This window comes from Lycorma delicatula, chromosome 11 (genome assembly GCF_047948215.1).
Source record: "Lycorma delicatula isolate Av1 chromosome 11, ASM4794821v1, whole genome shotgun sequence".
In the NCBI taxonomy this organism is placed as follows: domain Eukaryota; kingdom Metazoa; phylum Arthropoda; class Insecta; order Hemiptera; family Fulgoridae; genus Lycorma; species Lycorma delicatula.
In genome coordinates this window covers 82,727,055-82,753,203 of record NC_134465.1, presented here as the reverse complement: position 1 = coordinate 82,753,203, position 26,149 = coordinate 82,727,055, and the positions used below count along the sequence as shown (strand labels likewise).

The 26,149-nt window shown below is 30.5% G+C and overlaps 1 long non-coding RNA gene across 9 annotated transcripts in view; it reads right to left on the bottom strand.

Moving 5' to 3' along the window:
• The window catches only part of LOC142332178 (uncharacterized), an 85,140-nt gene that overhangs the window by 19,554 nt on the left and 39,437 nt on the right, over positions 1 to 26,149 (bottom strand). For 2 of the 9 annotated variants that reach the window (XR_012758204.1, XR_012758197.1), the window contains 2 exons: positions 16,192 to 16,365; positions 7,192 to 7,356 (listed from right to left, as the gene is read on the bottom strand). This is a non-coding gene — a long non-coding RNA (uncharacterized LOC142332178). Of the gene's footprint in view, positions 1 to 7,191; positions 7,357 to 12,088; positions 12,151 to 13,463; positions 13,489 to 16,191; positions 16,366 to 16,889; positions 17,009 to 26,149 lie in introns of those variants that run through there. The other 7 variants (XR_012758201.1, XR_012758198.1, XR_012758200.1 and 4 more) reach the window with 7 other exon arrangements.

The following is a 26,149-nucleotide window of genomic DNA, read 5'->3' as shown; positions in this document are numbered from 1 at the left end:
TGTTTAACCTCCAGGACCATCATTCGGTATTGCTTCAGAGAATGAGATGAATGATTTGTAGGTGTGTGAAAATGCCATGCCCGACCGGGATTTGAACCCAGGACCTCTGGATGAAAGGCCAAGGTGCTACCAATCGCGCCATTAGCGGTACAAAAAACATTGATTTTGCAGTTTTCATGTGGTTGTTTCAATACACAAAATGATTTGTAGTGTGTGTGAAAATGCCATGTCTGAATGAAGTAGACCTCTTATGACTCCATAACCTATTCCCACAATCCTTCCCTTGCTTGAAACATTTTTGCAGTGCTCTTTTAGAACGGCTACCAGCTGTGCTCTCATATCTGTCATTATGTACTTCCAGTTGTTAAATCAGGAAACATTCATTCAGCAGCTTCTTCAGCCTAAGGAAACGACAAACTATCATAAGCAGTTATTTCTGTTGAATAGGGAGACAGGTAAACCTGAGGAATTCTGTCTCTGACAAGAAATCCTGGGTTAGACGTGACAAATGTGAGTTTGTTATCAAGGTGCAGCTATCCCACATTGCATTGTATTCCCACAGGTCTGGCCTTTTTTCCTGATTTGCAACACAATGATGATAGAATCTCCAGACAGTACTGTTTGTTGACAGTGTGGATGCATATACATGATACACAGCTGTACGATAGTAAAAAAAAAACCAGCATCGTTTTCATTTTGTTCCTCACCTAACTTAATTTCTTCAGTCTTGGGAGATGATGGTGTCTTCCAGTGTGACAACTGAACTTTTATTTCTGGGTTGTGCCCATACACCCAATATTCATCACCAATTATGGTCATAAGAAAGTTAGTATTACTGTTGGACTTTACAACGTCCTGTGCAGTATAAAAATGTATATCTTCCTATTCAAATGAAAGCACTTTTGTGACAGATTTTGCAACCACTCTGTGCATATCTAAATCAACTGTTAAATTTTTGTGTTGAATCATTACTAATTCAATGTCATTTGCAATTTCTTGGACAGTAAGCTAACTATTTTCCATTATAAAATTCTGCATGTTATTAATGAGGTTTGGATTTTGGCTTGTTGACTATCTACTAGTGCTAGTTACTCTCAGCTGAATTTTTGGTATTTTGAAAACTGTAATACCACTCTTTAATCTTTGTACAGCTTCATTTCCAAAACCCTGTTTAATCTTACAAATTGTTTTGCCTTGTCAAGACAAGTCATGTATAAAATAAAAATGTAAACACCTACTACACAAATACACAATAGCTGCTGAACAACAGAAACCATGTACAAAAACTAATTGTACACAATAATAAACACCAAAACAGTTGAGGCATTTGTCGTATCATGACACCAGCTTTCCGATGCCCTCTTCAAAGAAGTTTGCCATCAGTGAGGTAAGGTACGTCTTGACAGCCTCCTGAAGTAGTTCGTCGGTGAAGTGTTGTCCACCCACCCGTGCCTTCAATTCTCAAAAGAGGTGAAAATCACTAGGTGCTAGGTCTAGATTATACGTTGGATGGTTGAAAACATCCCACTTGAATTGTTTGAGAAGATGTTGTATCATGTTGGCACAGTACGATCATGAATTCTCATGGATCAAAACCATGCCTCCTAGTTTGTTCTGGATCGATCTGCAAAGGTGAGATAAAGATTCACAATAAACTTCCTTTGTTATGTTGTCCTCTGCTCTATAAAGTTCACCAACAAGACACATTTATTGTTCCAAAAAACTACAGCCATTGTTTTCCTGTTGCTCAGTGTCTGTTTGAACTTTTTTGGCTTGTTTGGAGAAGTTTGCATCCACTGCTTAGACTGTTCTTTGGTTTTGTGGATTGTGACACAGGATCCAAGTTTTATTGCTGGTAGTGATAGACTTTAAAAACACCCTCCTCCTCATTATTGTAACATGAGAAACTTTAAGGCTGATGACATTCACTGTGATCGTCACTCAAATTTTTGGGACCCAACATGAAACAAATTTCTGGTACCTTAGATCTTTAGTCACAATTGTGTACAGAGAAGACCTTGGAATCTCTGGGAATTTCGCAGAAAGTTCACTTATCGTAAACCTCCGTCATCAACACACTCAACCAGGCAAACAGTAGCAACAGACTTGGATCCTTGCCCACCTTCATCATGGATGTCCATTCGCCCTTCTTTAAATTCCCTACACCTTCCCATACACTACCATTACTCCAAGTGTTTTCACCATACACTAGGCTCATTCTGCAGTAGATTTCATCAGTGCTACATCCTTCTACTTGCAGAAAACATATTACAGCTCACAGTTGGCAGGAGCATCTCTCTCAAAAATTAAATCGTTAAAAAATAAACCAATTAAGTAAATTTTCTCGTATACTTTTAATAATACTTTTTTCGTTTCTTGTTTGACATGTTTTGTTTAAGTTTCTTTGACATTAGGAGGGAAGGATTGGCTAGTTTTTGTTGTTTTTTTTTATTATTATTTATATATGTGTATTTTTATGATGCATATATAAATTAAATAGGTAAGGGATTGATTAAATAATTCTAGATTCTTACCAGTTGTTGAATCTTGTTTCAAAAAGTAGGTATGTTTACAATTGGTTGACAATTTATTACTGGAATACAGTTAAATTAATGTGTTACAAAGAAACTACTTTTATATTTATGTATAAAAAAAAAAATAAGAACTTATATCCTATAGTTACAATATGAGGGTAAATATTATAGTTACAATATTCTGTTTTGCAAATATGCTAAGTCTAACTAGGATTCAAACCCACAAACTTCCAGATGAATGGTTGAGAGAGATCTTACTATTGTTTTAAAAATGTTGAGTATTATAAAAAAGTATTTTAGATGTATTTTATAAAAACATAATTATTTTGATTTTTTTTTATTTAATTGAGAGAATAACATGTTGGTAATGAAATTTATTCTCTGTTAATGTAGATTAACAATTTGTCTATTGTTAAGAAGTAAATAATCTTAATTTTGAAAGTTGTCATTTTTCTTTTACATTATGTTAATAAGGTAGTAAAAAATGTATGTCAGAAAAACGTTAACCATAACTATTTAATGTCTATTCATTACATGATGCGTAGAATAAATTATATACATATATATATATGTATGATTATTTAAAAAACATATTTTAATACTATGATTATTTTAATAGAAATTTTAAATAGTGTAATTTAATTAATAATTATCTATAAATAAATATTATATTTTAATCATAAAGATATTTAATTGTATTGATAATATACACAAATGTTGTTTTAAATAAATTATAAAAGAAGTACATGCAGATGAAATAAGAAGAGCACAAATTATTGCATTTTAGATGCAGATGCTTTTTTAAAGTATCAGAAAAAATTGAAGTAATAAACTATTTTTTAATTGTTATTGTTAATTTTAATCTATTAGTGGTGATATTATATAATATAAAATGAATTGTATATTTTAATGCACGCTTATGTACTGTTCACAAATTATTTGTGCCCTAAAATTTAGATAGTGTGCAATTCATAATTAATGAAGTTAATTGTTCCTTCAGTGATTATATTATTTAAAATTAATTATGGTTCATTGAATTAATTATTAATTACCATAATTAATTATTTTAATTTAACAAATTATTTATTATATTTTATTATATAAGTAATGGAGCTAGTCATGAATTTAATGTTTTGTATATATAATTTTAGTGTCAATAAATGATAATGATTTAATTTACATTTTTTATTGTTGTACAATCCTGATTATCTGATCTACATCTTAGCCTGTATAAAGCATTGAATATATATTACAGAATTTTTTCTTCATTTTTTAAAATTAATATCTTATTTATAAATATAATTTCTTTTCAGTAGCATAAATAATAAACATGTATTTTTGTGTATTTTGAGAATAATGGTTTTTTTCACTTAGTTCAGTAATCATGAAATGGGTTTATCACAAATGGCGTATTTAATTTTTCAACAAATTTATCACTTGCAATGGAATATGGCTTTCTTCACTTGTTTTGTGCATTAGTTCATCCTTCGCTAAAGGAAAACAGTTTATTTTTAATGAATAGAAGTATGAAAGACTGATTTAAATCAGTCTTTCATACTTATTCGGTGTACAATGGATTACAAATATTATAACCGCTACAATTCATGTTTTTAATGTTCAATGGACTCTTGCAGCATTTTTCTAGTCGATTGTGTTAGTTTTTTTTTTATTAAAAATTGTATCAGCTGTGGGATAGATGAGGTGAAATAAAGTGTAAGAACATCATTACTGACTTCTTATTAAAAATTAATCTGTATTAACCGATAGAAAATAAGGCTGGAACTAGCAGTTTATAGAGGCATTGGCAAGACCCCAATTCATATTTCACAGCAAATGGAAACCGATGAATTTCGAGTGCGCATGCAACAAAAAAGAATCCCAATATTATTGTCCATTGTGTCCTTCGCAACCGGCTCTTAATTTAACTCCTTGTATTGATGAAATCTACCGTATGTACATTTAGGCTGGTTTACATTTAGTTTCAATTTTTTATTGTAATTATTTCCATTTTAATATTTTATTATATTTACTACTGTTTATGTTATTCCTTTGAACTTTTTCAGTACTGTAATGTATTACGATTGTATTTGATAAAATATTAACATTTTGTTTGATTATTATAATAAAATTAATAATTATCAATTCTGATATTTGTGTTTTTATTTTAAGTCTACAAAGTTCATAATATAATGCTACTATTACTGTAGATTGTACTGTATGAATGAAACTAATAAAAATATAACACGATAATTATTTTGTTGTTTGGTGGAGAACGCGTCTTGCCAAATCAGTTGATTTAGAATTCGAGAGTTCCAGCGGTCAAGTCCTAGTAAAGCCAGTTATTTTTATATGTATTTGTACTAGATCGTGGATATTGATGTTCTTTAGCGGTTGGGTTTCAATTAACCAAAAATAAAATATGAGTTTTCAAAAGGAAAACAAAAATATAGATTTTTCATAAGTTTCACTTAAATTTGTCTAAATAATTCTCAATTGAATTCTATTTATTGTAATTGAAATACTACTAGTTGGAATATACTTACATGGGATATTTTTGATTTAAAAAAAAGAAAGTATTTTTGAGAATTGTTACAGTTTTCAGAAGCGATTGACACTTTATGTCTGGTTGTAAAAAATAAGAAAATCTAGAAATCTGATTTTTTCTTTTGGATTAAAGTAGTACCCGAGTTAATTTTAAAAGCCAATAAAAAACAGTTATTTGCTGAAGATATAAATTGAAAATGTTAAATTTAAAATATCAGCTGGTTTGATAGAGCTGAGTTTTAAAAGATATATATTTCCACCATAGATAGTTTGAGAATAAATAACGTAAAAATCTAAGAAACTAGTTTCTGCAAAAAAAAATAATTATAAGATGATAATAATCATACCAAAAAATTAGAGATCCGGAGTTAACATTTATATTTCTAAGATTACTAAAGGAATATTCAATAGAAGCTCTGGTTAAAATATTGAAAGAATTTGTCAATAACACTAAAGCATTATAAAATAAACATACTCAAAAGTTAAAATTTAAGGTTGAATTTCGAAACCCATTCAAATAAAAATGACAGTAAGACAAGATGATGGTCTCTCACATCGTTCAATTTTGCTCTGGAAAAATCGATTGAAGAATAGAATATGAAAATACAAATACTTGTAAAAAAAAAATACAAAAGTCAACATCTAAATGTTTACATTTTACCATTAGCTGATGACATGGTAACTTTGGAAAAAACTTTAGATGGGGAGAATGAAATTTCAATAATCAGAAAAAAGTGCAAACAAAATCAAGCTATAAATTTAATATAATGGATTCGAATAATAAAAGTAGATGCAAATCATGAAAATTTCAGAAGAATCAATCAAAAAGTTGAAACGCTTACGTAAAATCATTACTTTAAATGTATTAGAAAAAAAAAGAAATAATCTCCAGAACACAAAAAATGAAAAGTGGCTTTCATCTTAAAGAAACATAAAATAAAAAATTCCTATTAAAAAACAAAAAACACTATAAAACCATGGTTTTCCAGATATTTTGTATAGTACAGAAGGTATACAGAACTTCTAGGAAAATCTAGTAATTGTCGAAAAAATTATTTTAAGAAAACTCTACTGCGAAAACTCAAAGATATTGAGATGATATTTATAAATTAAACAATTTTTGAAAAGTCATGGAATTAGAAAAAGAACTAAATTTTACGGTCACTTGAATGGAACGGATGAAACTAAATTAATAAAACAAATATGTAACTTTTTTTTGAAAAAAGAAAATCAAATAAGCAAGTTCTCGATGAGGATCGATTGAAATTCTCAATTGAAGAACTCAAATTATTAAATATTTCCAAAGAAATAATAATTTTTGATGAATTCTTTCAGAAAACTAGCGGATTGAATCTACATTTCCAAAGAAACAGAAAATGAAACACGATGACTGGACCAAAGAAAGGAGAGAAAAGTTTAGGGAAAACTGAAACAATTTGGAAAAGAAAGAACTCTGGACTACGCCTGGTGGATCCTTTTAAGGTCTAATTGCAAACAAAACGAAATAAAAATAACAGGACGTTATAACGTTTGAAATGTAGTTTAGCTTATCAAAACAAAACTGAATAAATCTGTTATAACACTCTTGGCTATTGATTCTGTACATTATTCTATTTATTAGTTTACATCTTTTTGCATTGACAATTGGATTGTAATTAACAACTGAACGACTGTAATTACCAAATTTATCTGGAATGGCAAAAAAAAAAGATCTTCGGCAGATTCACTTTATAATTTCATCCGGCTTAAAAAGCCAAATAAAATAACTTGAACAAAAAATTAACAATTTTTCTCAAAAATTCCTAAGACTTTAACTTTTTTAAAACTATAAAACTTTTCTTAACTATAACTTTTTTTAAACTACAACAAAAGCGGCTTCTTCAAAACAAACAATATACTACATTTAAGAATTCATTCAGAGTTGTATCTTACTGGAACAATGTTTTATCTGAAAGAGTGTCTTCATGAAAATAATTTCATTACAATGAATAAACATTGAAAAGTATTTTTTTTTTAAATAATGATTGGCTTTACATAGTCATTTTTTTGAAGATACTTAATGCTACACATTAACTTAACACAAATTAAGTAACAGAACCACCTATGATCTTACCCTTTCATGTTCCGTTTACTTCTGCTGGATTATATAATTCTCTGATACAAGCATCATGAAGTGTTATTTATAAATATTATATTCGCTCAAAAAAGTGAAATTAACACGCTAAAGAACATTAGTTTTGCCTGAAGTCTTATACTGTTCGAAAGCCCAATGGAATTTCTAAGGAAAAAATAATAAAGTTTTAAAATAAAATATGTAAATACAGCACATAACTAACACTTTTAGGCAGTAAAATAAGATATGCAATCCATAAAGAAAAACAACCGCAAGTTTAGAAATTAAATTACAATGTTATAAATTAACATTCAAGATTTTGTACCCGATTAAAAAACAATTAGTTTAACATTCATTCTCAAAGCGGGTGATAATGCTCCCTTGTGAGCGCTGGAGGCATTCACGGGGCCCAAGAAAATTGGGGTTGTTCAGACGGTCAATGAAGGCAATGACTGATTAAAAAAAAGGATAAAATTATGTTTTCCTGATCTTTCAAACTAAAATTAAATACCTACTACATACAAAAAATGTTTCAATCGAAAGCTTTGTTTAAATTATTGTATTGTTATGTTGAATTTTTTGTTTTTTTTGTCTTCAGTCATTTGACTGGTTTGATGCAGCTCTCCAAGATTCCCTATCTAGTGCTAGTCGTTTCATTTCAGTATACCCTCTACATCCTACATCCCTAACAATTTGTTTTACATACTCCAAACGTGGCCTGCCTACACAATTTTTCCCTTCTACCTGTCCTTCCAAAATTAAAGCGACTATTCCAGGATGCCTTAGTATGTGGCCTATAAGTCTGTCTCTTCTTTTAACTATATTTTTCCAAATGCTTCTTTCTTCATCTATTTGCCGCAATACCTCCTCATTTGTCACTTTATCCACCCACCGGATTTTTAACATTCTCCTATAGCACCACATTTCAAAAGCTTCTAACCTTTTCTTCTCAGATACTCCGATTGTCCAAGTTTCACTTCCATATAAAGCGACACTCCAAACATACACTTTCAAAAATCTTTTCCTGACATTTAAATTAATTTTTGATGTAAACAAATTATATTTCTTACTGAAGGCTCGTTTAGCTTGTGCTATTCGGCATTTTATATCGCTCCTGCTTCGTCCATCTTTAGTAATTTTACTTCCCAAATAACAAAATTCTTCTACCTCCATAATCTTTTCTCCTCCCATTTTCACATTCAGCGGTCCATCTTTGTTATTTCTACTACATTTCATTACTTTTGTTTTGTTCTTCTTTATTTTCATGCGATAGTTCTTGCGTAGGACTTTATCTATGCCGTTCATTGTTTCTTCTAAATCCTTTTTACTCTCGGCTAGAATTACTATATCATCATCAAATCGTAGCATCTTTATCTTTTCACCTTGTACTGTTACTCCGAATCTAAATTGTTCTTTAACATCATTAACTGCTAGTTCCATGTAAAGATTAAAAAGTAACGGCGATAGGGAACATCCTTGTCGGGGACTCCCTTTCTTATTAGGGCTTCTTTCTTATGTTCTTCAATTGTTATTGTTGCTGTTTGGTTCCTGTACATGTTAGCAATTGTTCTTCTATCTCTGTATTTGAACCCTAATTTTTTTAAAATGCTGAACATTTTATTCCAGTCTACGTTATCGAATGCCTTTTCTACGTCTATAAACGCCAAGTATGTCGGTTTGTTTTTCTTTAATCTTCCTTCTACTATTAATCTGAGGCCTAAAATTGCTTCCCTTGTCCCTATACTTTTCCTGAAACCAAATCGGTATTCTCCTAACACTTCTTCCACTCTCCTCTCAATTCTTCTGTATAAAATTCTAGTTAAGATTTTTGATGCACGACTAGTTAAACTAATTGTTCTGTATTCTTCACATTTATCTGCCCCTGCTTTCTTTGGTATCATAACTATAACACTTTTTTTGAAGTCTGATGGAAGTTCCCCATTTTCATAAATATTACACACCAGTTTGTATAATCTATCAATCGCTTCCTCACCTGCACTGCGCAGTAATTCTACTGGTATTCCGTCTATTCCAGGAGCCTTTCTGCCATTTATGTTGAATGCGCTATCATTATTGTTGTTATATAACAGTATAGATACAATTGTAATTTTTTTGAAAGCAATTTTAATAAAAATACTTCTAAATATGATTAAATGTGCATTATAATTGCTCTCATTTAAAATCTAAGTTTCAACTCGGAAATAGGATATGCCACGTTCAAAAACATTAGTTTTTAAACGTTACTGTTTTTAAGAGCGCATCTTAAAAACAGTAATTGCAATTATTATTTTTTAAGGATGGTTAAGTTTAAAAATTTCGGGGCGCTAGCAAAGTTTTGATTCTAATGTGAGCAACGAGAAAAAGTTTGAGAATCAAAGATTTAAAAGAACGTTATTACATATAAAAGAAGAATCGTAAATATTTTCACTGTATAATTAGGCTGGCCAGGGGTTTGTTAGGCCATTCATCATTCGGCCATTACCATTTTACTTTATAAGTTTAAATTTCCAGGATCTTACTATGCACAATGTTGTGGAATCATCAAACTGTACGTAGTTGCACTAGGGTATCATCTTACCCAAGCCTCCCTCCCGCCGTTGAGTTAGTTATAATTAGGTAATGGTAAAAAATATGACAAGATATAATGTTAGGAATTAATTAACATGTAGTATTTATTAAACGCATTGAGATCAAAAGATAAGTAGAATTTTTGGAAGCGTTCACATAACTTGAGCTTATAATCACAAATATAAATAAATTTTGAATAGTTTTGTAGAAGGGAAAAGTTAAAATTTGTTTTAAAACGATTAAAACAAAATTGGAGAAAAACTGACTCTTTAACCTGTTCCATTTTTTCTTCCTTTAAAAATCTGAATTCTAGTTTTAATTCTCCAAATATGTTTTTTTACATTTAATTTTTAATTAATGAGTATATAAGGTTTAAAGTTTGACTACCGGTTTCAGATTAACAAAATTCTTTCTTCCAAAATTCCTTATGCGGCTATTTATATCAGCTATTCCTATTATTCCAGGAAAGAGCCGATAATTAGCTACACGTCTTGGAAGAAAAATTACTTTAATCTGAAACTCAATTATTAATAACTTCAGTTTTATGTCGTTTTTTGTCACGCTGTTCAACGAATAAATGCGCTATGCATTTCACAATAGCATTATTACAAATTTGAGTTTATGAACAAAAACTTTTGAGGCTTACATTTAAATCATGTGCGAGAAAGTAAATATTGATGCGTTTCTTTAAATACAAGTATTAAACACTTCTTATTTGGCGGCAATATCCAGTATGGTTTAATAATATTAAAAATAATTAACATGAAAATTAGAACTAACAACAAGCACGAATAATAAACGCAACTTTGTTTACAAGCATTAAAAATAATATTAAAACGGTAAAAAATTTCAGACAAAAGATACACCAAAAAGTTAGGTCTAAGTTAACTATAAACATAAAGCCTGAAGAGTTACTTATAGTTTTATATTATCTAGATAACACAATTAGAATCAATACAACTGTAATATTAGTGTAATATTTATGAAAATGGGGAATTTCCATCAGACTTCAAAAAAAGTGTTATAGTTATGATACCAAAGAAATCAGGGGCAGATAAATGTGAAGAATACAGAACAATTAGTTTAACTAGTCGTGCATCAAAAATCTTAACTAGAATTTTATACAGAAGAATTGAGAGGAGAGTGGAAGAAGTGTTAGGAGAAGACCAATTTGGTTTCAGGAAAAGTATAGGGACAAGGGAAGCAATTTTAGGCCTCAGATTAATAGTAGAAGGAAGATTAAAGAAAAACAAACCGACATACTTGGGATTTATAGACCTAGAAAAGGCTTTCGATAACGTAGACTGGAATAAAATGTTTAGCATTTTAAAAAAATTAGCGTTCAAATACAGAGATAGAAGAACAATTGCTAACATGTACAGGAACCAAACAGCAACAATAACAATTGAAGAACATAAGAAAGAAGCCCTAATAAGAAAGGGAGTCCGACAAGGATGTTCCCTATCTCCGTTACTTTTTAATCTTTACATGGAACTAGCAGTTAATGATGTTAAAGAACAATTTAGATTCGGAGTAACAGTACAAGGTGAAAAGATAAAGATGCTACGATTTGCTGATGATATAGTAATTATAAATAACAAAGATGGACCGCTGAATGTGAAAATAGGAGGAGAAAAGATTATGGAGGTAGAAGAATTTTGTTATTTGGGAAGTAAAATTACTAAAGATGGACGAAGCAGGAGCGATATAAAATGCCGAATAGCACAAGCTAAACGAGCCTTCAGTAAGAATTATAATTTGTTTACATCAAAAATTAATTTAAATGTCAGGAAAAGATTTTTGAAAGTGTATGTTTGGAGTGTCGCTTTATATGGAAGTGAAACTTGGACGATCGGAGTATCTGAGAAGTAAAGGTTAGAAGCTTTTGAAATGCGGTGCTATAGGAGAATGTTAAAAATCAGATGGGTGGATAAAGTGACAAATGAAGAGGTATTGCGGCAAATAGATGAAGAAAGAAGCATTTGGAACAATATAGTTAAAAGAAGAGACAGACTTATAGGCCACATACTAAGGCATCCTGGAATAGTCGCTTTAATATTGGAAGGACAGGTAGAAGGGAAAAATTGTGTAGGCAGGCCACGTTTGGAGTATGTAAAACAAATTGTTGGGGATGTAAGATGTAGAGGGTATACTGAAATGAAACGACTAGCACTAGATAGGGAATCTTGGAGAGCTGCATCAAACCAGTCAAATGACTGAAGACAAAAAAAAAAAAACAACTGTAAATAATTAATTAATGTAGAACGGGTTCAAAATTCACATTCATATTATGTACAATTAAGAAAATTAACTATATGTCATTACTTACTTTTAGTAATGGACCACGGCACAAAATAGTATTTCATTATCTGCAAAAACCAATCGGTAGACCTACCAAAAATTATTTCTCTTAGTAAGCATTCAAGCAAGATTATTTTATGTAACAAATTAATCTACATCGTTAAATTGAGTAATAGTTAACGTCACGGTTAGAAAGGACGCTGATAGTGCACGACAATGTCATGTTGTTTACAAGAGATAGGAAACAAACTTAATCTGCCAACATTTTTGGTGCATTTTTTGAAGTTTACGTGTGAAACAAGTGAAGAGAAAGTGTTATAACATTTTTTGTTTCGAAAGAAACTTTGAATATTAAAAAACTAAGCCCGATAGAAAAAATTCATTAACATATAAGAAATTAGCATACAAAATAATATAAGAAATAGCCATTTTATTTAACAAACAAAAAATTAAAAATTTTGTTGACCGGTGTAAAATTATTAAACTTGTTTTTAATTTAGAACTGATAAGTTAATTATTAAATACATTGCATTGTGCGCACTACCGATACCATCCTATTTATAAGTGTATTATATCAGTATAAATGTGTATTTTATTATTAAGTCAAAATGTATTTTGTTTTGCTTTCCTTTCAGATATATTTGCATGCCCCATTTAGTGTTATCACCCCCCCACAACCAATAGGGGGGGGGGGGACACACACCAGGTTGAGAAACACCGATCTGGACAGTCATCTGCTGTAATGTGAACTTTTAGTTCTTTTTTTCTATTTAACATAGCGACCTTGACCGTTATAATTCCAGAGTTTATTGAAGAGCGTGCAAATTATATTATAAAATGCATTACACGATAAGTACGGATACAATAGGGCACTTATGCGGTTTGTTCCACCCCAATATTTTTTTTATTGTTAAGTTAGGTTAGGTTAGTTTACAGAAATTTTAAGGATCTTGGATACACCCGTTTTACAGTCTATCGTTGTAAAAATTTCGTTGACCCTCAAACCGGTGCGTACACCAATCACATCGAATTAAAACGGCAAAATTCAAAAGAAATGCATAAGCAACTGTTTTGGTACCCACAGAGAACTTTTGCAGTCATATGTGGCGTAAAATGTATCCTTATAACGATTTTTTATTTTTGTAAACACGTTTCAGAGGAATAGCCTTACAATTAAAGTTTTGTTTGACGTTTGTAATTTTCAAATAAAATTTAGTTAATCAGGTCTTTCAGTTTCAATTTAATGCGCGTTAAGCATTTTTCATTGTTTGCACATTTTTTGCATCGTCATAACAATTAAACTTTTGTTTGGGGTGGACCAAACCGCGTAAGTACCTACAACAGGCAAACAAAAATAATAACACTTATTCAAGCTGTACTAAAATAATATAAGAAAAACATACCGCGATCAATAATGAGGATCATTATCTGAAATGTACAAGAAGTAACAATAACTGTTAAACAAGAGAGGACACAGAAACTATAACCTAATTTGTAACCTAACTGTGTAAACAACCCAGGACTGACCGCTGTATTTCATAAGCTTCATTGTCACCACGTGATTTCCTGTCGCTCCCCACCACTGTAACAAGCCCGCCCTCTAAAATGCACTAACTCACTCATAACAACCGACCGACCAACACAGACAGTTTAATATTCATGTTTACAGATTTCATGACATTATTATACATAATAATAACTGAACCAAATTTTTGCTTAAACCGATGTGCACATTAACAAATGAACGTAACCAAGGTACCCAAACTATAACGATAAGGTTTTCAATTATTTCTTTTTACCAAATATTCAATTTGGATATAATTTACATTCACGCATACTGTATAACTGCCCTTGGATATAAAAATAAAACACTCGTGCGCGCCCGTTAACATATTATTAAATATTTACTTCTTTTAATATAAAAAAGTAATTTAAAAAACGTAGACCCTATCCGTCTTTAGTAACTAATCAGAAAAAAACAACAGGATCATTTTGTTTTAATAAAGATCATAAGAAATATTAATGAATACATAAGGGGGTTATATAAAAGGATTATTTCTAAATTTATCTCATCAAGCCGACTACCGTATTTCACAGTACAGCCCAGCCCGCCTAAAATACAAATACACACACGAACACGCAAACACACATTTAGTATGGATTTAATTCAAAAATTATATTTAGAGATCACAAAGTAACATATAATAATAATTTTTCGTGTCTCATTTCATTTCTGTAATCAATTTTGTCACCTCGGTAACGCAGTAGAGAAACCGACTGATATAGTGAAAGATACGGATTTGATTCTCGACTTGACACCGGATCACAATTTTAGCCGGTTTAGTCGGGTTTCACTACTGAAAGTAAGACTAAACTGAAGATCTCAGATTCAGTTCTCGGTTTAGAATTAGTATTTTTCTCAATAATTATATTTACTCCACTTTCCGAGGTGGAGTAATAATATCTTTCCTCTTATCCGAAAGGTCCCGGGGTTCGTATCCCGGTCAGGCTTGAAATTTTAATTCGCTTCAAAATTTCAATACCGTACTTCCACACAACCTCCAACCTAATACGGTGAATATTTAATAATAATAAATTATCGAATTAAAATAGTATTATCGTTTCCGCGAGCAGAAAAAGTCAGGTTTTGTACTCGTCTAGAGTTAAAGCGTCGTATAATTTCCAGTTCTTTTCGTTATAATTTCTTAACCGTCCTATGTTCAAAAAAAAATTGGAATTTTTTCTCGGTATCAGCACAAAATCACATACTTGTTATAATAAATATTAAATAAGTTAAAAAATAGACTTAATCTTCCCTCAGAACACAGTTTTATTTAATTTAACAGTTTCATTCAAAAAAATATTATGCATTATAATAAAAAAAAAATCGAGATATGCTGAAATGGTCTCGGGTTCGATTCCCGGCTTGGATCATAAGTACCTCAATTCGTAATGTATATCCGAGTATCGGTAATAAAAAAAAAAAAGCTTAAGTTGAAGATCCTGGGTTCGATCTCATAACACAATCGGATTTCAAAACATGATTTTATTTGTAATATTTATAAAATAATCCGTTTAGAATCAATTTGGGTAATTTTTCGTAAAATGCCTGCCATCAAAAATAATTATTAAGCAGAAGAAATATGGTAATATGATAAAGGTCAAGGTTAATGAGGCATTTGTCTGTTGATAATTATGTTTGTAATAAAATTATAAATGTAATTTAACCAAACTTAACCTACACTCGCTAACCTTGACTAGCGAGCGAAGCGAGCGTAGATTAAGTTTGTTAATTAATTATATTTATAATTTTTTAAATTTAATCTCTTATTTCAATATATTAAAATTAATTATATCGCATAAAAAAGTATCTTTTACGTATTTATCTTGTAAGTACGCGTATTTATTCGTTAATTATTATTTTTGTTAAAATGTACTTTACACAAACGGGTGTTCCGCACAGCGCTAGTAGTTTAACCTTGATCAAGGACTGGTCTGGCGGCGATTGGAGAGGGTGACTCACATAGCACAAAGTAAATTGTAGACAGCGCGTCGGCAAGCAGTTCCGTCGATGTACGATGATTTATAAAGTTATCCGACATGAATTAAACGAACATTTATAATAGGTTTTTTAAAATTTATTTTACTCGCAACGACAACATCCAGAATATCCGCATTATTTTTTTCTTTTCCTCCGGGCCAACCGTTATGTATCGCTTCACAGAATGAGATGAAATAGCAATTTTATAGCGTGTGAAAATATCACGCCTGACCGGGATTCGAACTCGCGACCTCTAGATGAAAGGCCGAGACGCTATCACTCGCACCACGCGAGTTAACCGCCCACTATCACGCGCATTTTTTTTAAATTGCTTTTTTTCACGTTATGAATTCTGATAATAATGTCAATCGTAACCCGAAATCGAACCCATAACGTTTTATCCGACAGTACTATCTTCTCGCAATTATTATTTTCACACTGTTTCCTATAACAAAATTAATATTAACCCGTAATTTAACAATCTGTTTTATTTTATACGTATATTACAATAATTGAAGCTAAATGTATAAAAAATGACATCAGAGGTTATATACTAATGAAACGTGTAAATAGATTAATTTTTTTTTTACCTTCGGGTCCACAGTTAAGTTATCGCTTCAAAGGATGAGATGAACAATTTGTAGCGCGTGTGAAAATGCCATGCCTGGACCGGGTTCGAACCTGGGACCTCCGGATGAAAGGCCGAGACCGCTACCACTCGCGCCACGGAGTCCGACAAATAGATTAGGTTGCATAATATTAACCTAAAATACAGAAACATCTTGTATTACAGATCAAAATTACAAAATAAATTTACAAATAAATTCATAAAATAGTAATTTAAATTTTTGCTGAGGGCGGTAAAATATATAATGAAGGTTAAGAGGACACGATGTAACGATATTTTTTTAATATAAAAATCTACTACGATAATCGATTAAAAAAAAATCGTCGATTTCGGAACAGTTTCAATGAAAGACGTTTCTAAAATTCTGTCATATTGGAAACCACATACTGTATTCATTCCATGAAAGTGGATTAATTTTTACCCCCCTATAAATCTCTGATTCCGTAATTTTTTGGTTGTGTGTATCAACCGCGCGATAAAATTAATTTTTCAGCAGTTTTTTTAACATTGTCACGAGTAGTTACACACAAGTGAAGAAAAAAGTAATATAACCTCACTACATTAAAACTAAAAAGATTATTTCTAATCTAATTAATTTTTGATATACTTAAGCTTAACTATAACTAATTAATTTAAAATAACACAATAAGAATTTAATACCTTTATGAACATAGTTTTTCATATAAGTAAGTTAGTTAGTTTTCATATAATCGTACACAAGATAGGTTAGGTTGACAAAACGATTTAAGTAAATTAGAAATCGCGAAACATATGATTTGGTTATCACACTAAACCTATTACGGGATTTCTTCTAAAGATGTGTATATTTTGAAAATATTTTTATTTAATGTTGTTAGTTATTTATATTTGTAACTTTATTTATTAAATTTTCTATTGTAAAAAAAAAATCATGTTACAAATAATTATACACGTTAAGTAAAACCGATAAAAAAAACAACGGTCTCTCATTTTGCCAACTTAAATTTAAATAAAGAGATCTGTATTTAAAATAGTACCTAATTGTATAAAGAAGTAAATAATTAAAACTATTAACTGATTGTAATTAAGACATTAATTAATATATATTATTTAGTTTTATTTACAAATATTATTTATTTAAAAGTTATAAACGTATTTTTTTTAAAAATATTCTAGTAAACAAAAATAGATGACCACGGATGATTATTATCAGACTTTTGTAGACCCCACAAACCTGTCAAACGTTGTTCAGATTCCGAACCGAAAACATCGTTCATCGTTTCGTATTAGCTTAAAAAGTTATTTTCCTGGATTTAAGGTAAAATTAGGGTAAACTTATTGAAAAGCAGCATATTTATGCGAGGAATAACAGTTATTAAGTATTTAAATTAATATAACAAATTAATATTCAATTTTGGCCGGTTACTGATTTATTATAAAGCCACGTGCTTTAGACTGTCTAATGTTAAAAAATTAGAAAATTAATTTTTATGAAATAGATAAATCATTTAAATTGTATTTAATATAATATTTATTGTTTATGACATTTATATGTTAATATGATTTTCTCTTTTTTTAAATTTGATATATTTTTTTTAATAAAAAATTGTTTCAAGGCTGTAGTCTTTTGTCCATGCTTTCATGGCAACATTTTGGTTTTTATAAATTGCAAATTCTAATAATTTGTAGTTTGTTCAATATACTGCTGCTTGCTCTATATATATATATATATATTTTTTTTTTTTTTTGTCTTCAGTCATTTGACTGGTTTGATGCAGCTCTCCAAGATTCCCTATCTAGTGCTAGTCGTTTCATTTCAGTATACCCTCTACATCCTACATCCCTAACTATTTGTTTTACATATTCCAAACGTGGCCTGCCTACACAATTTTTCCCTTCTACCTGTCCTTCCAAAATTAAAGCGACTATTCCAGGATGCCTTAGTATGTGGCCTATAAGTCTGTCTCTTCTTTTAACTATATTTTTCCAAATGCTTCTTTCTTCATCTATTTGCCGCAATACCTCCTCATTTGTCACTTTATCCACCCATCTGATTTTTAACATTCTCCTATAGCACCACATTTCAAAAGCTTCTAACCTTTTCTTCTCAGATACTCCGATTGTCCAAGTTTCACTTCCATATAAAGCGACACTCCAAACATACACTTTCAAAAATCTTTTCCTGACAATTAAATTAATTTTTGATGTAAACAACTTATATTTCTTACTGAAGGCTCGTTTCGCTTGTGCTATGCGGCATTTTATATCGCTCCTGCTTCGTCCATCTTTAGTAATTTTACTTCCCAAATAACAAAATTCTTCTACCTCCATAATCTTTTCTCCTCCTATTTTCACATTCAGCGGTCCATCTTTGTTATTTCTACTACATTTCATTACTTTTGTTTTGTTCTTGTTTATTTTCATGCGATAGTTCTATATATATATATATATATATATATATATATATATATATATGACTGATATTTTTAAAAATATAATGAATTCCTACAATTTAAAAAAAAGATGATGCAATCGGTTGAAATTTGCTACAGCCTAAATTAGGTGAAGATTATGCAATGCAGTTTATTGAAAAATAGTTTTACAATCTATTAATTTATTGGTAAAATGTTTATCAATTTATTAATTAAATTATTTATAATAAAAAATGTGTACGCCAAAGATTGTTACATATACTACAAAAAAGGTATATGCAGAAAGATTAATTATTGTTTAAATAATTAATAGAAAAGTGCATATTAGGCATTATGACATATACTGATTATTTCAGTTGAGGTAACGCACCAGTTTACATAGACAGCTTTCATATAAAGGCTGTTGTGAATAAACTGCTGCTTTAAATTTTAATTTGCATCTATAGCTTAAGAAATTTTTGGGGTAATGACTAGTTCATTTCCTCAAAAAAAAATGTAATTATTCAATGAATTTAATGAAAAATGCATCGGTTTAAAATTAAAACCAGTTATTACTGGAATTTTTTAAGTAACTGTTTAATTAAAATTTTTAAATTAGATAATGTTTATTAGAATGATGGAACGAGACCAGTAGAATATTATGTTATAAGTTGGCAGTAATATTATGCTTTCATTAGTTCTGAGATCACTTGTATATCCTAGATAACAAAATGAATTCAGTTGTTATTAGCAGTAATATTACATTTATTTACAATCGGTATTGTTTTACACGTATTCTTTTGTACATGTTTACAGATTATTTTCCATCTAATATTATTTTAGTAATATAGAATTCAAATAGGAAATAAATAAGTTGTTAGGCTTTTTAGATACACAAAAGTGACCTTATTATTTAAACTATACTTCTATAATTTTTTCATGATTTTTAGAAAGTAATTTTCAGTTAATTAAAATCTGATTGTGATATCTAGCATTCTTAACAAAACATCTCCAAACATTTCAAACAATAAACTTATGTAATTAGAATGAATTCTCTCACAGTTTTGACAAACTTTTCATTTATGAGACCTTCGCTATTTCGCAGTCTGAAATGCACTTGATTTTCACAGTACAATGCACTTCATAAGTTCAATAACTCAAACGGTCTTCATCAAATTTTCACACGCACAACATCAGTTACACTACTACAGCATATCTAAGTTTCAATGAAAATGATGTACGCTAATGTATATAAGGAACTTAAATTTTAAGTGAATGATATTTTAGTACTTCTCGTACCTCAAAACGTAAAGAAAATTCAATTTCAACCCCTCAAATCCACCGTTTGACTGAAAATAATATACTTTTTTTTTTCAAAAAACCAGTTAAAAAATGTTACATAGCTTTATTGTTACATATGTTAATTATCAACAGATATATTCATTCATTTATCACACAAGAGGTCTTAATCGTTATGAAATGAATTATTTCTCAGCCCTCCAATACTCCTTCATTCTTTCAATGTCCAACATCCTTCTTTCTTTTGACCGCTTTCGATTACCGTATTCTTTCTTCTCTTTCTGGACCCCTTTCGTTAGTCTTTCTGGGCCCTAGGATTTTCCTTGTATCAGTCTTTCAGCAAGTTCCAATTTACCTATTCCCCTTTGTTCAGAGCTTTGCGTTTGGATTACCGTTGTATAGTAACTGATCTTGCCCGTCCTTGAGATCTGTTTCATATTGTATATGTTCTTTGTAAGGCCATAGGATGTTAGAATTTACTGGTACTGACAATGTTTGTTCCCTTGTCCATTTCATTTAGTCTGTTAACTTCACCCGAGTACCTAAATTTTTTCGTATTTTTAATTTGTTTGAAATTTGTCCACAACAATTTCAGTGTGTTCTTAATGTACTTGATTTGCCTTTATATATATAGTCGATTATATACTCTGAGAGTGTTGATTCAAACCAAAATTACAAATAGAAGGCAATTAATATTTAATTGTGGAAAAAGACAATAAAAATATTAACCAATATGTAAAAATTACTTAAAATTTGTAAAAACTTGCAGGAAGGGTTTATAAGTACAAATAAATTGTACAATAAAACATGGAACGATTACTAAAAGAATCAGGACATTCGTGAAAAACAAAAAGAACTTTTACTTCATTTGGTCATTCAATAATAATAAAAATAATAAAAAACAAAGGGATAAGTTAAAATTATAGTTTATATAAAAATATACACATAACAGTAATAATAATTATAATTTTAACCCCTCAATCAGATTAAATTTTTAATTTCTTTGGAGAAAAGTTGCCGATTGATATTTTCTCTATGTTAATGTTTAAAAAAAATTTGCTTTGCTTAATTATGGTGACATTAATATATACATAAAAAAAAAATCTGTCTTAACTATCTCCTGTCTTCACTAGTAATCATATACTAACTATTAACCATTAATTTGGGTAGTTTATAAGAAGAATCTGTGTCTTAACTACTAATCATATACTAACTATTAACTATTAATTTGGGTGGATTTTTACTAACTGGATTTTACTAACTGGTGGTGGATTTTTATGTATATTATATATGTTGCCGTAATATATTTAAACTTAGGTCATTAAGTTTTAGCATAACTGCGACAAAGTATTCAAAGAATTAACTAAAATCTGATTGTTTGAGGTTAAGATATTTTTTTTTTTGTCTTCAGTCATTTGACTGGTTTGATGCAGCTCTCCAAGATTCCCTATCTAGTGCTAGTCGTTTCATTTCAGTATACCCTCTACACCCTACATCCCTAACAATTTGTTTTACATACTCCAAAAGTGGCCTGCCTACACAATTTTTTCCTTCCAATATTAAAGCGACTATTCCAGGATGCCTTAGTATGTGGCCTATAAGTCTGTCTCTTCTTTTAACTACATTTTTCCAAATGCTTCTATCTTCATCTATTTGCCGCAATACCTCTTCATTTGTCACTTTATCCACCCATCTGATTTTTAAAATTCTCCTATAGCACCGCTATTCAAAAGCTTCTAACCTTTTCTTCTCAGATACTCCGATTGTCCAAGTTTCACTTCCATATAAAGCGACACTCCAAACATACACTTTCAAAAATCTTTTCCTGACAGGTTAAGATAATTAGTTATTAATTATATGAGAAACAGTTTGAGGGGCGTTTTCTTTTTTCCCTTATTTGGATCATATTTTTTTACTTTTTTATGTTGCTCACAGTAGAATTCTTTAATAAAAATAAAATGTAAGAACATCATCTTTATATAAACCGTTAACTTGGATAATTTCTCAGAGATATTTAAATTTATTAACTTCGTTTATTTTTCCACATTTTGAATTGAATTTTTGTTATTGGTTATCAGTAATGCTTTATTGAAGGAAATATTGAACCCTACTTTATCTGCGATTTCTTTTATACCGTTTACTTGTTCTCCTACTATGTGAAATTTTTTGAGAAAATTGCAGTGTCATTAGGAAAGTTTTGGCAATTAATTCAAATAACTTTCAACTTCCAACCCGGTTTTATTTCACGGTGTGTACCAATTTTTTTCATCTTTTTCTCCTGTTCTCTTAATTTTTCTAAGACACGGTTAAAAAGAATTAGCGATAAACTACCCCTTTGCTTTATTCCTATTTTAATTTTACATTCTTCTGAGAATTTTCCCATGAACTTCTCTTATTATGATTCTATTATTTATAATTGTACAAATTAAACTGTTGTATTTGTTTCAGAATAATTAATGATATTTGAATCTACTTTTGACCCAGATCGTATTATTGAAGTTGTTACATCGTATAGGCCAGTAATTCTTTCAAATATAACGTTCACTAGTTTAATCTACCAGTATATTTCAGTATTTATGGTGTTTTTTTTTTTGTCTTCAGTCATTTGACTGGTTTGATGCAGCTCTCCAAGATTCCCTATCTAGTGCTAGTCGTTTCATTTCAGTATACCCTCTACATCCTACATCCCTAACAATTTGTTTTACATATTCCAAACGTGGCCTGCCTACACAATTTTTCCCTTCTACCTGTCCTTCCAATATTAAAGCGACTATTCCAGGATGCCTTAGTATGTGGCCTATAAGTCTGTCTCTTCTTTTAACTATATTTTTCCAAATGCTTCTTTCTTCATCTATTTGCCGCAATACCTCCTCATTTGTCACTTTATCCACCCATCTGATTTTTAACATTCTCCTATAGCACCACATTTCAAAAGCTTCTAACCTTTTCTTCTCAGATACTCCGATCGTCCAAGTTTCACTTCCATATAAAGCGACACTCCAAACATACACTTTCAAAAATCTTTTCCTGACATTTAAATTAATTTTTGATGTAAACAACTTATATTTCTTACTGAAGGCTCGTTTAGCTTGTGCTATTCGGCATTTTATATCGCTCCTGCTTCGTCCATCTTTAGTAATTCTACTTCCCAAATAACAAAATTCTTCTACCTCCATAATCTTTTCTCCTTCTATTTTCACATTCAGTGTTATCAACCCCCAATGCAAGAATATTTCTTTTGTTCAATTCTATTCTGATGAGGTGAATAAATTATTTCTATTGATATTATTATAAAAACGTTTTTGCTACTGTTAATAAACTTTGTTTTTCGTCTTCATAATTAAATTGTGCTTTAACTTATGGTACTTTTCACTGTGAATCACCTTCAGCCTATTGTTGTAGCTCAAAATTATTACCTTTTATTCTTTTTTAACGGTCAATTTAATGTATTTATGTTCTGGAATCGATCGATTCCAAATCTTTAGGAACGTATTTTTCAAAAATGTTTATCCTGTTTACATCACGTCGATTTGTTTATTATTCTGAGTGTAAATTCAGTAAAATTTTATAATTTTTTAAAATCTTTTTTCTTCATGTCACTTTATTACTACATTATCATTTTACTGTTCCCTCTTATCATTTATGTTTTTTCTAGATATTTAAATAATAACAGAGTTACAACCGTTCTAACCCGGTAAACTAACCGTTTGTGAAACATTACATTGCCCTGTATCTTTACTCGCCTAGTAATTTTCAGAAGAGAATATTCTTCCATTCCTAAAGTATTTGTTTCTTATTCTAGATTATATAGATCAAATATATTCCGATAAAAATTCATTTGTTCTTACAACGTATTGTAGAGATTATTATTTGAGGACAAGGTTGAAACGGTTTGGGTGGCAAAGCATGAAGCAGTATGTGAAAGCTTCTAGAATGACTGGAAATGTTGAAACGTAAAATCATAAATTTATTTTTGATTAGGAACTCTCTGTGTAATATTATTATTATTATTATTATTATGCTTTTACGGCCAACATGGGACCACTTAAGTCAATTTTAGTTGGATCTTTTCTGAGAAAAGCGTGTTATTTTACTCTTTCGAGCTGCCCAGTATTTCTTCATCCGTTCAGATCTTGCTTTCTTTTCTTCATCCGTAAACACCCTCTTCGTTGTATTTTGTCGTTTGTCTGTCTTTTGTTTAAATCTAATGCTTTTATCTTTTAGCTTTGTAATTTTTCCAGTTTTATTCTGTACGTCGGTCAGGGAAATTCCCGATTCTTTCATATCTTCTCTAATTTCTTTGATCCATCCTACTTCTAGCTTTTGGAACCAGAGCTTTTCAATGATATTTCTTGACGGTCTTGTTTGCGGTGTCCTTATGAGATGAACGAAGAAAGAGATTCTTTTTTTCCGCATAGTATCAGTAACAGGCTCTATTTCTCGATACACCACCTCATTTGGCACAATCCACCATCGGCCTTCTTTTTGGTGTTTTTTATCGATACACGTTCTGACAATTCTCCTCTCTATTTTCAGAATTTTTTCAATTCGGTTTTTCTGAGTGATTTTGAAAAGAGTCTCGCTTCCGTAGGTGACTTCTGGCTGTACTACAGTTTTATAATGTTTAAGTTTTGTTTTAGCAGAAAGGCATTTTTTGTTATATGTTGACCGAGTTAATTTTTGGGATTTAATCATTTTATTTGTCCTGTTTTGCCATGTCACTTTTTCATTTAAATTATAAGTTATTATTTCCCCTAGATATTTAAATCGTTTTACTATTTTAATTTTCTGATCGTTTACTGTAATGCGCTCTATTAACCAGAGGATCTATGGCCATCAGTTCAGTTTTTTCGAAAGAGATATGAAGCCCTATCTTTTGTGCTAGGTTTTGAAGGCTCATGATTTGTGTTTTGGCTTCTTAAATATTATTTGCTAAAAGAGCGAGGTCATCTGCAAATCCTAGGCGATTTAGTGCGATGGAGTTTTTCTTAGTACCCGTTTTTATATTTTTGGGATTTATTTCATACCATTTTCTCATGACAAATTCGAGGGCGCAGTTAAAAAGGAGTGGTGAGAGGCCGTCTCCTTGCCTCAATCCAGTTTTTATGTAGAAGGGTTGAGAAAGTTCACCACTGAATTTCACTCTGGACTGGGTATCGGTTGAAGTTAATTTTATCATGTTTACGAGTTTAGAGTGAAAGCCCAGGTTTCTCAGAATATTCAGCATGGATGGTCGGTGTATACAATCATAGGCCCTTTTAAAGTCCACGAAGGTGATTATTAGTTGTTTTTTCCGTCTTTTATATAAGTCCATCATAAGTTTTAGGGATATTATTTGCTCCGGGCAACCTCTCCATGGCCTAAATCCCCCTTGGTATTCCCCATGTGTAATATATGTATTACTCTGGAGAGAATATCACAGAGAATACCCTTGGTATTCTCTGTGTAATATACTATGAAAATATGGCACTCGTAAGAATATAACATATGACAATTATAATATCTACTACTCTTTATTGTAATGAATTTTATAAATACATCGGCATTAAATTTAATTAACTTCATTATAACTCGGGGCATTTTTCGGTGCGATAGCCACTTAAACGATAATATTTTTCTGGTCTTATGTTCCAGTTAGGGTGAATAGTAATAAGATTACAATTCAATGTTGAATTAACAGTAACCAGCATAAATGTTCGGTACTTGAGTACGTAACATCTATCAGGTACCATTATCTGTGCTCTGCTTTGCGGTGTACAGCGTAAAATGTCAATTGATAAATGAATAGTACATATCAGCAAAAACAAATTCGCTCTGATTACAGAATATAAATGTATATATCTGTAGGAAATATTACACAATTATGGTCTTACAGATATTGCTATACATGTTCTGCATATAATTAATTTCTTCAGCTGATATGTAAGAAGCATAAATATGTTGTAATATTTCAATAAGTGAGTGCGCGACGCGTACGCGTTCAACCGCGTCGGACACCGGCCGTTTTCTTCGATACGGGGTTACGCATATACCGTAAATGTAGATACGCGAATGGTATAAGATGGGTGTTACTAATGTTAACACCCATATATATTTTTGTGCTGTTTCTTTACAGGTCCGACTACAGCAGTTCCATCAGCAGCAGTCCTCCCAAAAGAAACATTTCATTTTTTTTCAAAATTGTACTTTTTATATTAAAATAATTTTTCTTTAAATTTTATTTATTTTCTA